Raw genomic sequence first — 11,993 nt, 5'->3', positions numbered from 1 at the left:
TAATGCTGTTCATCTTTGCCTTTCCTGATAAAGTCTGATGCTTTCCTCACTCTCTCCCTCCAGTAAGATTCCCCAGTGTTTGAATGTTTAAGTTCTTAAAAGTACTGTTACGATTTTGGCACATGTAAGGAAGCAGCTATTGTCGGTGATTATTGAAAATCTCTCTTTATTTAATCACAGAAAAAGTCAGCCACATTCAAGCATGGATACTACATATGTGCTGATCTCACTGGCTGGTGTTGGGGAAGAAATTGCATATACCATGGTAGGAGACCTGAAAAGCGTTTCATGATCCAGCAATGATCACTTAACCCATGGGTCAAAGAGATTTAGGATCAGTAACTGAGCCTGAAGGTGTTTTGCAGAAAAGTAAATAAAATACGGATCCACTAACATGTATCGCGAGGACATGATTTATTGATGTTTTTGATGATTAGAGATTAAAAAAATAAACAAACAAAAAAAAAAAATGATAATTTGTTAGGTCCTCTAGTCCACTGTTCTTTCTGTTTCCCAATCTTTTCCAGATTGCAAAGCCAGGGTGAGAACAGGAGTTCTCCTTGCAGCTTGTCCTATAGTTTTGGAAACCTTGTTCCTATATGCCTATTAAGAAAAGTAGAGGAGTTGGCATCTTCCTGGTTGGAAACCTGTACTTTACTTGAACCTCCTGGCACTGCAGAACCATTTCCTGTGATTGCAGCAGATAAAATTCCTCGCTGGTGGGAATGCACTGCAATTAGATCAAAGCTTTCCAGACAAATGTGAGTCCTAACGCAAAGCGCTTCTGTTGCTGTTATTTTTGCGGGGATCTATTTTTCTGATGGCTAGCCGCAGGCAGGCCGGCCAGCTTCATAGCGGAAGCCAGATTTCCGTCTCAAAAGCAGCAAGCAGCCCGAACTGAACGCGTGACAGGAGCCCATCACCATTTGCATCCGCTGCAATGCCCCACGCAAATTTGGATGATGGCTCGTCGGGTGCCTGGATAGCTAAGCTAAGCGACACACGGAGGAGGGCTGGATGGGACCGGCGGATTTCCTCCCGATGTGCTGCAGGTCTGGTGGCTCTTGTACCGCGGAGGAGCAGGCGCTTTCCCCCTCCCAGCACGTAGCTTTTGCTCCGGGAGCGGCTCCGAGGTGGGCTCGGCGCGGGGGATGCCTGCGCCGAAACCGGGGGCCCGGGGCGGGCTGGCGGGGGCTCGGGGCTGCCCCGCTCCGCCGGCGGCCGCCGGGGGGAGCGCTGCCCGGCTCCTCGGCTCCCCGGCTCCCCGCCTCCCACCGCCGCAGCTCCGAGCGGCCCGGAGCCTCCCGGTGCCTCTTGCGAGCCCGCCCGGGTTGCCTCTCCCTGCCGCCGCGGCGGGGAGGGCACCCCGGCACAGCCCTCCTCCCTCTCTCTCCATCCCTTCTTTCTTCCCTCCCTCCTTCCCTCCTTCCCTCCCTCCGCCGCACACCCCGAGGACGGGCTTGTTTTCCTGCCCGGATGATGAATTTCTCCGCAAGGTCATCCCTGCCCGCGGCGGCGGCGCGCCCGCAGCTTCCCGGGCGCCGCCGCGGAGGTAAGGGGCAGGGGGGGGAGCTGGGGGGCAGCGGGAGCACCTCCACCCCCCGGCAAGTTCTTACGGAGCCGGTGAGGAGCGGGCTCGGTGCGAGGGCAGGTGCCCGGGGGGCTACGGATTATTATTATTAATAATAAACCCCCGCCCGGCCGGCCCGGGGAGGGAGGGATGCGCGGCGCGGTCGCCACGGCAGCGGAGAGGTCGCCACGGCCACGTCCCGCGGTGGTGCAGAGCGGGGGACCCCCCCCGCGGGTAGGGACAGCCCTCGACCCCACCTTTGGTCCCCCCTGGGGGCTTCCATGCCCCCCCATGGCCCGTTCCTACAGGGTGGATGTCAGCGGAGCGCCCGCATTGATGTGCCCAGGTACTAGGGGCTGGCGGTCCTAACGCCAGGGCTCCCAAAATTTGCTCTCTGGGTGCAGGGCCAAGAGCAAGAGGCTCACCCGCTGGGTTTCCAAGCTGTTGACTTGCATCCAAATAACAGGACGCCTTTAAGACTTGCCTGATGCTGCTTACCCCTTCTAACCACCGTTAGCTGTGCAGCAAGTTTGCTGGAGACACTTGGAGCAACCTGGCTTGGGGTCATAAATCCCTAACAGGCCTTTTCTTTTTGCTGCTGAAATTATTGGCAAAACTCTGGATGATCTTACCCATTCCTAGTCTGTGAACATGTCTGCTGTCCACAGATTAACCTACTTTTTGTGCCCTGCGCAAGTCTTGGCTCCCTTAATGTATTTTTCCTTCATCCTTCTTTCTGTTTTTCCCAGGCAAAGATAACAGTGCTGCTAGTGGGTCTCACAGAGTCATAAGCAATTGTTATGGCCCTGTAGTCTAAGCTCTTGCATAACATAAAACACAGACTATTCCCCAAAAAGTCCAAAAGGTGGGCTCTGGCCCACCAGCCTCTTCACACCGTCTTGAACTAATGACCTCAAAAGATTGGGAATTTACTACTTTCACAGATAATTGGCTCCAATTGTTAATCTCATAGCTTAGCGTTTGCATCTCACTTCCCATTTGAACTTTTCTGACTTCATCTTCCAGCTACTGGATCTGGTAATGTCTTTTTCTGTCAGATTAAATAGCTATCTAGTTTCAGATAGTCTCTCTGTGCAAGTATTTAAGGACGGTAATTAAATAGCCACTTAACGTTGTCTCTGATGAGATAAATAGACCGAGCTCCTTCGGTTTCTCCCAAGAATGTAAATGCTCCAGAGGAAAAAAGGCCCATCTGCTCTTCTCTGGGCCCCCAAAGTGGCCGCTTGCAAAGCGTGGCCACCGGCACAGCACAGTGGATTCCAGGAAGGCTCCCATTAATGTCACGTGCAGAGATAATAACATCGTGCTCAGTATTCCCCTGTCTATTCCCCCAACGATACGAACTTTTCTTTCCCACGACTGCACGGTGGGAATTTGTATTCCGTTAGTCGCATGCAGTGATCCCTGCATTTCCCTACAATCTGCTCTTTTCTCAGAAGTTGGTTGCCAATCCTGTAAGGGGTGTTTAAATTAAGATTTCCTACATGCATAACTTTGGATCTGCCTCTATTCTCTTTTTTTTTTTTTCCCACTCCTATAACTTTACTTCCAGGGTGTTCGCAGCTTGGTAATGAGGGTCAAGCTCTGCTGTTTCTCCCTCTGCAAGTCAACTGAATTTTTCCTCAGACCTCCATGATAAAATGGTCTTTTTGGTAGCATTTGGTCCATGTGAGCTTTAAGTTATTTGAAGTTTAGTGGGCGAGAAGTTATACTGGGTGATACAAAAACTGAGAACTGAAAGCACACAGGAGAGTTTCGTAGCTGTTTTCATTCAGCTGTGCTTCTGAGTGTTGGTGGGAGAGAAATTTGCTTTCCTGCACTACAGAGCTGTAAATCCCTTGCTTGGTATGACAGCTTATACGTGCATAGTCACTGCGTTGCAAATCTTGAACTTGAATTTTCTGAATTTTGTTCACTTTGAAGTGTGCTCAAGCCTGGATTTATAGCTCTCTTCAGAAAGTACAGAGTCTGAGAGCAAGGGCCAGAGGCGGATGTTTCTTACAGGGTATTGTCAAGTGCTCTGATAACGTGTAGCAGCCCCAAAGGGGACTGAAATGCTGTGAATGGATATAACAGTCTGAAGATGCCTGGTGTGGGAGATGTTCTCTGAAGTGTTGTTTTGGTTTTGTTTTCTGTGTTTTGCTGGTTTTTTGAGGGTTGGGGGAGACTCCTTTGGAACATCACATCTGCTTAGTAAAGGCAACTGTAGCTTGCTTAAGAGCTCAGCGCACGCCAAGGGAGGGTAATGTAAGAAAGGGAGAGGTCACACGGTGTTGTACGGGTGTTTTTGTGTGTGCTTGCTGAGTGCAGCATGCAGAGCACTGAGTCAGGCACTTCCCAGCTAATAACACTTCAAGAATTGTTTCCGGTAGCCTCATGAAGAAATTCTGAGTCTGCAAACAAATGTAATGCCTGAAAAACTCCTGCTGGGTTCGATTGTGGTACTTTTGCAGCACAGAATAGCAGGATATTTGCCCTTTTACGGCAAAAGCATAAAAATGCTCCTTATAGTCTCCCAACATGTCCCACATGCATTGGTATGGAGCTTGGTGACAATACCATACTATACAAACCTGTACTTTCTGGATTGGAGATCAGCAAAAAACATTGTTTTAGGTTAGGGGCAACTATATTTTTGCAGACAATGAAGAACAGGCTGTATATAAATAGTAAGGTTAAAAAAAAAAAAAAAAAAAAAAAACAACTCCTGTCCCAGGGTTAAATACTGTTCCATTCTTTTCCTCCTTTGAGGTGTTTCAGTATGCAAAATTAATGACCTTATCTGAACACGTACACCATCCCGTGAAGTGAAGTGATATGACTAACATTTGTTTGTGTGAACAAATATAGCAGGGTTTAGCCCCTTGAAGTAATATATTCAGAGTGTTAGAATTTAGAAAATGTTCATTCTGATCAGGTGATGATTTAAGTATTAGTACAGGGGCTTTCTTGAAATTCCGCAAAGAAATTTTTTGTTTTGCTTTTCCAGACCCTGAAAATATGTCTATACAAAATACTGCAGTAGGTATCAGCTATGATGGATGAGTGAGGTGCCCATAAAAAATCTAAAAATAATTACTGAGCTAAGATATCAAAGCTGATTGAATACAGTAACCCAGTGAGCCTTAGAACTGCAGTGAATTCTGTTCGCATTAGTGCCAGCATCTTAGAATTTGTTTATTGGGCATTTAATTGTAAATTTCCCAAAAATTACCTAGCAGTTAACTTCACCCATCCATTCAAACTCTTTTTCTCTCCCAGACTTGGCTAACTTCTTTGATTTTTTTTTTTTTTTTGATATGTACTTTTCCTTCTCAAGGTTGCATCTGCTCTTCAACTTCTTTTGCAACTAGAAGAATATGCACCTCTCTCCATAGTGTGACTGGTCCCAAAAATCATCTCTTTTTGCATTACGATGATCACGCTGGGTCAGTACAGCACTAAGAACCATGGCTGTTAGTTAATCCTACAGGCCCAAGCTGGACAGAAGATAGTATTTGTATGAGTCTCAGAGTTACAGTGTCAGCTGCAGAGTGTTCAACAAGGAGTGACAAGCTCTAGGTTACAGATGGTTGGATTTCATTAGCAAATGTGGTGGCAGTAGTAAAATTTGTCAAATAGGCCCTACAACCATTAGTGTCACCTTTATTTTTGAACAACATAAACACCATCCATCAAATGCAGTTGAAACTAAGGAGAAGCTGATTATGCTAAGAACAATATCCTGCGTGTGATTTGCTTCTGAAATCTGATGCTGGAGTAAAAGCAAGCTGCTTGCAGTGCTACAGACAGAGGAAAATTTTGTAACCTGCATGACTCTTCTTCTAGATGTGCATCATTTCTTAATTTATAAAACCCATATTAAAGACGAAGGTGACATACAGGCTGAATCTGTTGCCATTTAAGAGCAATCCTGGATTTATAGCTGATGTTATTTAGTAAATAATGTTATTTAGTAAATAATGTTATTTAGTGACATGTAACAATTTCATATCTGATAAAACTTTGATACATCTTGCAGGGTTATAAGCAGGTTTCATTTGTGCAAAAAAAAATAACTATGCAACTATTTTTGAAGTAAGTGGAACAGCATCTTGACTAGGCTTCTGGAAAAATTTAGCTGAAGAACCAAGACAGAGGCATCAGCCTTTTCCTCACTCTAGACCTCTGCACATATGTGGATAGAATAACTGGCCAAAAATATGATCAATACGGGAAATTGTATTGGCAATACATCATTATGAAAGATTAGAAATCTAACAAAAGTCACCTAGTACTGTTTATGTATTAACCATGCGTCCAGCCGAACTGGATGCACTGACTGTAAGCTCCTATACTATGTGACAAGATGTCTAAACTGATCCTATTTGGGGGGATTCATCAGCTCATTTGGGTAAACATCAAGTTCTTAAGAGACAGAAAAAGTAAAGACTGATAATATTTATTGGGGAAAAAAAATATTGTGGGGGGAGGTCTGGATACGTTCTGAATCAATTAAAATTACCTTACAGTAGGAAAAGCTTTTGAGAGTGTATCTGACCACAGTTTGCTTTTGCAAACAGCAATACCAGAAAAGAGCTACATATATCTTTTATTATACATGTATACATGGACTTTGAACTCATTAACAGTTCTATAGAAACAAAGACTTGTACTGTTTAATTTTTTAATCATGGAACATCAGTCACTTATTAAGGTTGAGTGACTTGTTTCTCGGAGGCAGTGGTTAAGTATTCACATTTGTAAATCATGCACATATGAAAACGCAGAGGTGTCAGCATGCTGTTGAGTAAATATGAGAAAAGCACATCACTGACACTCGCAACTCCATGCAGTGTATGGGTGAAAGAGAAAGCAGTGAAGATGGAGACCAAAAAAGTAATGATTAGGAACCAGCATAATAGCATTTTGCCCCCTGCTTTGTCCTTTGCCAGCAGTGGACGCGTGTACGTGGGAAAAATAATTAAGCAGAGGGAAGAATGCCAACAATCACAAATATTGCAATGAATTACTCTAGCAGCCTCTGACAGGGTGCTACAGTCCAAGCAATGAGGCAAGTCCACAGAGGACAAACTCTAACTCCATGATCTTATGTTACAAAACTTATCAGCAGGTAAGGAAACTACTCCCATAGCCAATATCGAACAGACATACATAAAAGATTCATTTAAAAAAAAAAAAAAAAAAAAAAAAAGATCCAGGATCAAGAGTCCCCATCTGTTAATATCTATGTTTGTAATTGTCAGCAACATCCATTACTTTGAATGTTCATTTTATTATATCTATAATAAAATAGTGAAATGTGGCATTATTTGAGCTTGCCCACTTTCCTCCCTCAGTCCGCTTAGAAGGACAAGAATGGATTGATCAAGGGGGACACAAACAAACATGATGATTTCTATGCATACAGTGCCTAGCACAGTGGAGACTAGCTCTCAGATGAGACTCCAAGTTTGTGTCATTTGGCAGATGATGAAAATTCATTTTCCCAGCTGAGCTATATCACTGTTTAACTCTGGAGATGAAACTGTTTTCCTGAGGGAGTGGAAAAGAAATTTTTTTAGAAAAGGATCTTTAACAGTGTATTCTCATCACCCTCTTGGGCAGCCTTCACAGTCACTACGAGGGAGACAAACAAAATGGTTATAAAAAAGATATGAAGCCCATTGTTAGACAGGAATCTTAATCTTAACCGTGGTCTGATGAACTTCTGATCCAGGAAGTTGTAGCATTGTTCGATATAAAGTCATTCATATTGTCCATGGACTGATCATAGATCCTGTCCATTGGACACAGAATTTCCGAAGCCAGGCCAGAGGAGTCCATCAGCACATTGTACGAAAGGGTGAAGAGATGTAAGAGATGTAAGGAGGGAAGACAGGCTATAGTGTTAGCATTCTGCCAGGCTCTTCGCATACAGATGTCCCCAGTTAGCAGTCAGTTTAATGATAACAAGCACACCTTTAGAAATACCATGGGTTTTACCTGCTTCCCCTTCTCCTTTTCTTTCTGGATGATTTATTTCCTGCTAGCAGCAGCCTAGCTCAGGTGAACCTGCACTAATATATATGGTTTCTGTGTGTAAAGTGGCTGCCAAGACTGCTGTGTGGAACACATGCGTTGTGATTTGGCAGCCAGTATGTCTGAGCCAAGGAAACCCAGAGAGCAGTCAGTACTGCAGATTGTGCCATTACATGCCATATTGATCCTATTTATAGATTTAACATTTGTATGCCAGTGCTGCTTTATAGTTAAATACTATAAAACAAATACAAAAATATCAAACGTTGCATACTGAGTACATACACTCGTTTGTGTGCATATACATTAATGTATGCACACAAATGGGAGGAAGATTAGCGTGTTCCAAAGGGCTGGTAGTCTGGCAAGACTGGCAAGTAGATCAGTTAGCTACAGCTATGTATCTGTTCAATTGAAGCGTATTTGTTCAATTGAAGCCTAGATTAAGACTGAACTAAACCGTATGAAAGGCTGCTTGAAGAAAGCCTGAAGTTAGAAGTAACCTGGCCTTACTGTCTCAGAACAAAACACTAATATGCATATCACAGGCATAAAGTAGTGAAGAAACATCCAGCTTTGGAAAGGAAGATCTCATTATCTGCCCTTTTTTCTGACCTATTTTTTTCTGCTAAAAAGTTTTTTCTAGAATCTTGTACCAGGTGTTTCTAGACTCTTGAAAAAAAAATCAATGTTTACTTGGATTCTCTCTTTGACACCTGTACTTTTAGATCCTGCTGTAGATCATTGACAGTAATTGATATTGTCAGCTCTTCAAGATCATCATGCAATTGGTATTTTGTCATGAAGAAGAGGATGATTTTCCATACACGGTTTTCTTTTCTTTTGGAAAAATATTTGTTATCGTGATCAGGATCCCAGATTGCATTCTAGTGTTGAAAGCTTTTTTCTCCCCCAGTGATGCTAATACGCAAAGAGCTCAGCTTATGAAAGGGATCTCAAGACAAAAAGATGAAACAAGCGACTTGTGCAAGGTGCTATGCATTTTTTTTACTGTTCTTCATGCAAAAAGACAGCAGATTCAAACAGAGAACATGAATGAGTAGAGAACACAAATACAGTGCTACATTAAGACTAGTCTTAAAAAGTTACTATCAAAAGAAATGGCTTATCTCAGATGATGACAGTGAGCAGTTAGTCTTTTAACCTAAAGCCAGACTGACCGAAACTGATTTTCTACTCTTGGGTAGCCATTTTGCCTTCATAAAGAAACTGCAACATTTTGAAGTCAAAGGACTGGTACATTACCTCTAGTGTGTCCTTATTTTGCCAGTGTGATCTTAACCCAAAAAACAGCATGTCTGCTAATTGCTCCTGGAAAGGTACCTCCCCTTCAGTAGGGCCCCATGACTCCCATTGTGGAGTATTTCCAAAAGCAGGGTTGAACAGCAGAGTAAATCTGGGATGTCAGTGTAATGGACTAGACAGGAAATCTTCCACCATAGCAGTGTGCAGCAAAGATGAAGTGGACAAGGGTCCTGTTGCATTTTAGCACTCCTAATTTTCTCAGGCTACCAGAGCTACAAGCCAGCAGCTTTTAGGGTGGCCTTTGTGCACTGAGAATAAATGGGATATCACCAGGTCCCAAGCTCAGGGAATAAGGAGGTAGAAAAGTCCTGTAAATCTTCCCAGCTCAGCTCTCCCAGAAATAGTCTGGCTAGTGGGGATTGTCTAGCCCTTAACCTAGAAAGGGTTGAAGGATAATCAGTGTTTGCTGTTTAACTTCTTGATGGAACTAAAGAGCCCCTATTGTTAATGTCACTCTCCTTTCTCTGAAGCATCAGTTCCATGAAAGACTTCACAGTTGATAGGCTTAGCTTTAGAGATGAGTCATTAGGGAAATGATACACCATAAGAAGCATGCTGGGTGGCATTGGAAAGGGTAGAACTAATGTGATAAAACATTTTTCAGAAAGAAGAACTGTACGGAAACAAGCTGACAGAATTATTCCACCCTGAAAGTCTGGTATTTCAAAACAAGATCTGAAAGTTCTCTAACACTGCAGCACACCACAGCGTCTCCATACTTATTTAAAAGAAAATGTTAGTCTTCCCCTTGAGGTTAATAATTAGGTAGTATCTGTTAAAAGCCAGTGAGCAAGCTATAAATATCTGCATAAGTTTATGAGAACCCAGATTTCTACTCAAGCTGAGCAACAGCTTTACAAGATCCTCTGTTTCAATACTCTCTAAAATATCTTCTTATCTTCCACCCAATCCACAGGGACAGGTATTCCAATTACACACGTAACTGTGATAACACCAGACGATTCTTGGTTAGAGCACCAAAGACATTTTCACAGAAAGGGTAAGTGATATTTCTGAGGATCACCCCAGTCAGTGGTTGTGGCAGGAGGAAGTGACCAAGCCTTCAGGCCCCTGCTTGCCTTTCCTGTTCTTCATGTGGTCCTGCTTATGCGAGAAGCATTAGGGCTATGAATTGCAAATGCATAGAATCATAGAATCATAGAATATCCTGAGTTGGAAGGGACCCTTAAGGATCATCAAGTCCAACTCTTGACACCTCACAGGTCTACCCAAAAGTTCAGACCATGTGACTAAGTGCACAGTCCAATCTCTTCTTAAATTCAGACAGGCTTGGTGCAGTGACCACTTCCCTGGGGAGCCTGTTCCAGTGTGCAACCACCCTCTCTGTGAAGAACCCCCTCCTTATGTCAAGCCTAAATTTCCCCTGCCTCAGCTTAACTCCGTTCCCGCGGGTCCTGCCGCTGGTGTTAATGGAGAAAAGGTCTCCTGCCTCTTGACACCCCCTTACGAGGAAGTTGTAGACTGCGATGCATGTTCTCCTATGTTTCATACCTAAGAACATAAGATTCGTAAAACTGAATTCAGCTTATAGTTTTGGCTGATGGTGCTAGAAATGCATGAGGATGCGCAAAATATGACCGAGGAATAAAACCTATTTCTTCTTTTCCTGAGAAATAAGGTAACTCCAGCAGGAGAAGCAGAGGAAAGTTCAAACAAACAAGGATTAACTTCATTAATTTAGCTGCTTGTGCTCTTTGACACTCAGGAATGAATCCAGCCTTAATTTTTTAGGCTTGATGCCTAAGAAATGGAAAAGGACAATCAGCTTTCTCCTGCCTGTATCAGACATACAAACTAACGCAGAGGTGGTCCTCACTTTGGTGAGGAGGGTGGCCATTACCTCCTGACCAAGTTCAGTGTATATGCTAACTTCAGGGGAACAACTCAAACCTCAAGTCATTGGGCCACTTTTTACTATTGGTGGAGCAATAAAATCAGCCAGATATAATCCCATCATAAGGCCTAGAAGCCTTCCCTGGGAAATATTCCCGTATTAAGTGGTGTACTTTGAAAGTTGCTTCCAGCTAGACCATGCTGGGCCATTATCATAGAAATATGTGCAGTTGATACTGGGAAATAGCAGAACAATATTTATCCAATTCAAAAGATACTCTTATTATGAAGGGCCTCAGGGGAATGCTGCTTGGGAAATGTATTTTTATAATAAAATGACCTATTTTAGAATTACAGTTTTCCATGCTGGAGGAGGCAGGAAGGTGGCAGAAGGCTTGCCAAAGAGCTGGACAATAAGCACACTCACACTCGCTCCCTAACAAAAAGATAAGTGGACTGAATGTATTGATAATATAGCACACAGGATTTTTTTTAGGTAGGTTCCTACATACAATGTATTTGTAGGTGTCTGTCACATTCAAAGCAATGTGCCTTCATGTGAGCAGACATTCCTATCAGCAGCCAACCCAAACAGGCAGATGATAGGAGGAGAGCCCACACAATTATCTGTTTGAGGCACTCCTCAAAAAGTCTTAGAAGAAGAAAAAAGAAAAAAGACAAAAATTAAAAAAAAAAAAGAAAGAAAGAAAAAAATGAGGACAAAGCTAATAATAGTTTTGCTAAGTAGTTAACTAGAAAGAAAGCTTCTATTCCATTCAGTTTCTGATAGGATGATCCCTGATAGTGAGCTGTGTAATAAGCGTTATTTGCTGTTACTCACCACTTCCATCTGCACTAATGCTCCAAGACAACCCACATGTTGTTGCTTCCCCAGTAACACAGCCTGAATCCCACCTACTCACCTTCAGTTTGTCTCATGTTTTGTCTGTTTAAACCTTTCAACTTTTTCAATGTGTTATATAATCTAACTTCAGCAATCAAATTAGTCTTTAACCACTACATGAGTTAAACTAGTCAGCAAAGACATACCTGTTACTGTAAAAATCAGATTAGTCAGTAGCTAAAACACTGCTCAGAAAAGCAACAAACAAACAAACAATACCTGAATTAGATGGGTGAAATGTGACCCTAGTCAAAGTCTGTAATTTCATTGATGCAAACCCCATCAATGGAGCTGCTG

General features: G+C 43.0%; 1 protein-coding gene across 3 annotated transcripts in view; it reads left to right on the top strand.

Moving 5' to 3' along the window:
* The first annotated feature begins 560 nt into the window (after positions 1-560).
* Positions 561-11,993, top strand: part of GPRIN3 (GPRIN family member 3) — a 32,191-nt gene continuing 20,758 nt past the window's right edge. Inside the window, exon 1 of one of the 3 annotated variants that reach the window (XM_068681699.1) lies at positions 561-1,052. The gene's annotated coding sequence lies outside the window, so the exon portion shown is untranslated. Of the gene's footprint in view, positions 1,053-1,111; positions 1,134-1,269; positions 1,553-11,993 lie in introns of those variants that run through there. The other 2 variants (XM_068681703.1, XM_068681700.1) reach the window with 2 other exon arrangements.

This window comes from Anas acuta, chromosome 4 (assembly GCF_963932015.1).
Source record: "Anas acuta chromosome 4, bAnaAcu1.1, whole genome shotgun sequence".
In the NCBI taxonomy this organism is placed as follows: Eukaryota; Metazoa; Chordata; class Aves; order Anseriformes; family Anatidae; genus Anas; species Anas acuta.
This window is presented reverse-complemented; position numbering and strand designations above follow the sequence as displayed.